General features: G+C 40.6%; 1 pseudogene; it reads left to right on the top strand.

Annotated features, from left to right (window-relative positions):
• Positions 1-3381: 3381 nt before the first annotated feature.
• LOC110287089 (sorbitol dehydrogenase pseudogene) lies at positions 3382-4613 on the top strand (annotated as a pseudogene).
• The last annotated feature ends 539 nt before the right edge of the window (positions 4614-5152 follow it).

Here is a 5152-nt window from a genome sequence, read left to right as displayed (position 1 = left end):
TATTCGATTCATAAACTGTAACTTGTCAATCTTGTCTTAAGGTAAATTTAATGAGAATGCATTATAGGGTTCATATTTATAAATGTACAACAGGTGCCAAGAAGAGCATAAGTTCCATGTCATGATGACAATGTGCTAAACCTCTGAAACTGTAAGCCTGCCCCAATTAATTACATGTTTTTATTATAAGAGTTGCTGTGGTCATGGTGTCTCTTCCCAGGAACAGAACATTGACTAAGACCCCATCTCTCTACATCCTCACCAGTCAGAGTTTGCTTTTAGCTTTGAATTTTTTTCACTTTGTTTTCTTTTGAAACAGGGTCCCTCTTCACCCAGCTTCCTGTGTGCTGAAGTTAGAGATTCTGTCTTCTGACTTTTTAATGATTGCTATCTTGGAAGATGCAAAATTGTATCTCATTGAGTTCTTCATATATACCTTTTATATACACAAAGTTCTCTTCTGTTCCTGAATTGTAGAATGTTTTTATCTTAGGTGCATGTTGAAGGTTATCAAATACTTTTTCTATTGTTATACTCTTGTTTGCCTTAATTTTTAAAGTTCACTTATAAAATAACGAGTGTTATTAGGATATGTCCACCAATTGCGACCTGTTCATATTTGTCCTCCTATGACTCTACTTCACCCACACTGTTTTTTCCTCTCCCAAAAGTCCTCCTTCCACATAGATTAAAGTAAAACACACATTCTCTCTCTCTCTCTCTCTCTCTCTCTCTCTCTCTCTCTCTCTCTCTCTCTCTCTCTCTCACACACACACACACACACACACACACACCACAGAGTAAAATCTATGTTCTGAAAATGAGAGAAAACATATTCTGTCATTTTTCATCATTACTCTGTCTCCGTCTCTCTGTCTCTGTCTCTGTCTCTCTCTCTCCCTCTCCTCTTTTCTACCTTCATTTTATGCCTCTTCTTCACTGACACCATAGTCTGTCTTTTATTTTCACATCTCCCCTTGATATTTTGGAATTGAACCCTAGACTTAACGTGCTAGGAAAGTGCTCTTCCCCTGAACTACATTCCCAACCCTCTTTTTACTTTATATTTTGAGGCAGAGTCTCACTAAGTTGCTCAGGCTGTCCTGAAACTCCCTATGTATCCCAGGAAAAATTTGAATTTGTAGTCCTCTCATGTCCACTTCTATAAGTACCTGTAAGGCAGGCAAGCATAGGGAATAGTTAGGAACCTGGGACTTGACTTGGTTTGAATTCTTATGCACATGCTCATATTAATAATCCACTTGTCATCCTGGCTCCTTTATCTGCATGCATCTCTCTCTGCCTGCCACACACACCTCACCTCACCAAGCACTGCATCTAGCAACCTCAGCCCCCGGTTCATTAACAGTGTAGTAGGTTTCTCCTTTTCCAACTACAAACAAATTTAGTCAGTATCTGTTGATATCTGATGATATTCTCAATGTGTTCAGGAGGTGACTGATCTGGCCTGAATGGCTTTCTATTTTATAAAATCTTCCCTTAACACTATTGGGATTAAACCTATGGTCTAGAACACATACCGAGACAAAATTGCATCTTCAAGTGAACTTTTAGGAGATATCCCCTATGTATCATCTTATGCATATATAAGATTGGATGTGCACATGATTAAAATCACACACATTGTGAGAGAGGATATACACAGTGGAAACATGATATGACCTAATTTATGGATCAAAACATTGTTACTTACAGTTAACCTCCTAACAACTGCTCCTCTTGAGCTCCATAAAAGGAGATACCAAACAATAGTCAGGGGACTTGAGAATCTTCACTCTGGCAGTGTAAACTGACTGGTTTGGTTTTCTCTCAAACAAGAGAACAGAAACCTAGAAACACCTAGCCTAGCTGCCACCATCTGAAATTATAGGTCTACACCACCAAGCCCAGTATTCCATCACTTCATTTTCTTTTCTCTTTGAATGTACTTCTTTGGGAGAATTTGTCTGTTAAACACAACTCATACCCATCTCATGCAGTTTCTGATACTTGACTTTTTAAAGTGTTTGGTCTTTCTTGTTTCTTTGCATTTTCTGTTGGAAACTGAACATCTTAGAAAACATCTTCTCACACTTTGGTCTTCATTCTTCTCGAGTTTCATGTGTTTTGGAAATTGTATCTTGTATCTTTGGTATTCTAAGTTAAACACCCATGGAAGGAGTTACAGAGACAAAGTTTGGAGCTGAGACGAAAGGATGGACCATCTAGATACTGCAATACCCAGGGATCCATCCCATAATCAGCCTCTAAACTCTGACACCACTGCATATACCAGCAAGATTTTGCTGAAAGGACCCTGATATAGCTGTCTCTTGTGAGGCTATGCCGGGGCCTGGCAAACACAGAAGTGGATGCTCACAGTCAGCTATTGGATGGAACACAGGGCCCCCAGTGGAGGAGCTAGAGAAAGTACCCAAGGAGTTAAAGGGTTCTGCAACCCTATAGGTGGAACAACAGTATGAACTAACCAGTACCCCCGGAGCTCATGTCTCTAGCTGCATATTTATCAGAAGATTGCCTAGTCGGCCATCATTGGGAAGAGAGGCCCCTTGGTCTTGTTAACTTTATATGCCTCATTATGGGGGAACACCAGGGCCAAGCAGTGGCAGTGGGTGTGTAGGGGAGTGGGGAGGGGGGTCTGGGGGACTTTGGGATAGCATTTGAAATGTAAATGAAGAAAATACCTAATTAAGAAAAATAAAAAGAAGAAAACATCTTCTCAGTTCTGAGTACTGAAACACCTCTTTCAATGTTTATTTGATTGTTTACCTGTTTTATCATTTCAGAAATATAATCTGGAAGTTGTTATTAAAGTTAAAAATATGCCTATTGTAAGACTTAGCCATACCATATCAACTAGGAGTTAGAGGATTCATATGTAAATGCTCTCCACTGCCTTATTTGATTTTATTGTCTGTTGATTGATTTTTTTGAAACAGAGTCTGACTGTAGGTTTGAACTTCCACTTACTACATCCATGTTTCACCACATTCACCTCCTTATTCATGATACATTCCTATAATCCCAGCACTCTAAAGGCTGAGGCACAAGGATTGTAACCTTGAGACAAGCCTAGGATATATAGTGAGATCTTATCTTAAAAATTATAATATTCAAAATTAAAAATAAGTCAAACATTCATAGACTGATAAATGTACCATGGTATATTTATATACTAGAGTATTACACAATGATAAAATGGAGTGAATTTTATGTTGATAAACTATTAACATACCCAAACAACATGGATGAATCTCAAAATCATTATACTGAGTAGAAAAAAAAAACTCATGACAAAATAACCCAGAGAGTGTAATATTTCTTTTCTGTGAACTTATAGAAAATTTAAAGTATTTCACAATGAGTGAAAACACTGGTAAAGGCATATATGGGGGAGGATTGGACGTATGGATTATAAAGGAGTGTGAGCAAACTTTAGAGTGATGGTTATGGTCATCAGCTCCATTATGGTGTTATCAAAATACCAAATTTAGAGAACCACCAGCTCCCCACCAGGTCCAGCCAACACAGCTCCAGCTAAGGGTGAGAACCTGTCCCTGGTGGTGCATGGACCTGAAGACATTTGTCTGGAGAACTAACCAATCCCTGAACTGGACCCAAATGACATATTACTAAAAATGCATTTGGTGGGGATCTGCAGCTCAGATGTACAATACTGGGAGCATGGCCGAATTGGAGATTTTGTTGTGAAAAAGCCAATGGTGATTGAGCATGAAGCTGCTGGAACAGTAAAAAAAAAGTAGGAGCATCAATGAAACATCTAAAACCAGGAGATCAGGTTACCGTCGAGCCTGGAGTTCCCTGAAAAATAGATGAATACTGTAAGATTGGCCGATGCAACCTGGCATCATTGATCTTCTATGCCACAACCCCAGATGATGGGAACATGTACCGCTTCTATAATCACAGTGCTGACTTCAGCTACAAGCTTCTTGATGGTGTCACCTTTGAAGAAGGGGCCATGATTGAACCTCTCTCTGTGGGGATCTATGCCTGCGGTCAAGGTTGAGTTTTCCTGGGGAACACGGTTCTTGTGTGTGGAGCTGGGCCAGTTGGGATAGTCACTTTGCTTGTGTCCAAAGCAATGGGAGCGCTCAAGTAGTGGTACCTGACATATCTGCTTCTCAGTCGACCAAAGCCAAGGAAGTGAGAGCAGAATTTGCCATCCAAATTGCCAAAGAGATCCCTCAGGAAATTGCCAGAAGGGCGGAAAGTCTGCTGGAGAGAAAGCCAGAGGTCACCGATGAATGCACAGGAATGAAATCCTCCATCCAGACAGACACCTATGCCACTCATTCTGGTGGGACCTTAGTGATTATGGGAATGGGCTCTGAGATAATCAATTTACCCCTAGTGCATGCAAGGAGGAGGTGGATATCAAAGGCATGTTTCAATACTGCAACACGTGGCCGATAGCAATTTCCATGCTTGCATCAAAGACTTTGAATGTAAAGCCCTTAGTTACCTATAGATTCCCTCTGGAGAAGGCTGGAGAAGCCTTTGAAACAGCCAAAAGGGGAGTGGGGCTGAAAGTTATGATCAAGTGTGACCCCAATGGCCAGAACCCTTAAATGTGAATTGATCTATGCCCTCAATCCACTCTCTCAGCATCTAAGGGCTAAATGGCTAGAAGGGGAAGCCATTTAATGCCGAACTTTCTTTTGAATGTTAAAAACAATAAACTCATTAGCAGAGAGCCATAGAGGAGTTGCTGTGCCTTAAAGAAAGAAGTAGAGACACCTTGGGGGACCTTATAGCCAGAATGAGATGCTTATACTGAGGAAAATCTAGCACAAAGAACAGAGTCTGACAGATAGGTCCTGGGAATGCCCTTTCTCTAGTACCTTCTTTGGGTGAGGAGACGAAGCATGCATTTGTCCATGTTCCACTGTGCCTGCCAGGGAGTGGGGCCAACTTATAAAGAAACGGCTTCATTAACATGGAAGTGGCCCAGGGCTGAACTTGGGTTCAGCTGTTCAGAGCACAGTGTTTCTCAAGCTAAGTGTCATTTATTTGAGGGGAATAAAAAAAGGAACTTGTCTTTTGTTACCAGGCAATAAACTGATGGAAAGAATAAGACAAATCCCAGATGAGATACATTAGATGAGGT

Source organism: Mus caroli, unplaced genomic scaffold (assembly GCF_978045245.1).
Source record: "Mus caroli unplaced genomic scaffold, Mus_caroli_1 scaffold_5, whole genome shotgun sequence".
Classification (NCBI taxonomy): domain Eukaryota; kingdom Metazoa; phylum Chordata; class Mammalia; order Rodentia; family Muridae; genus Mus; species Mus caroli.
This window is presented reverse-complemented; position numbering and strand designations above follow the sequence as displayed.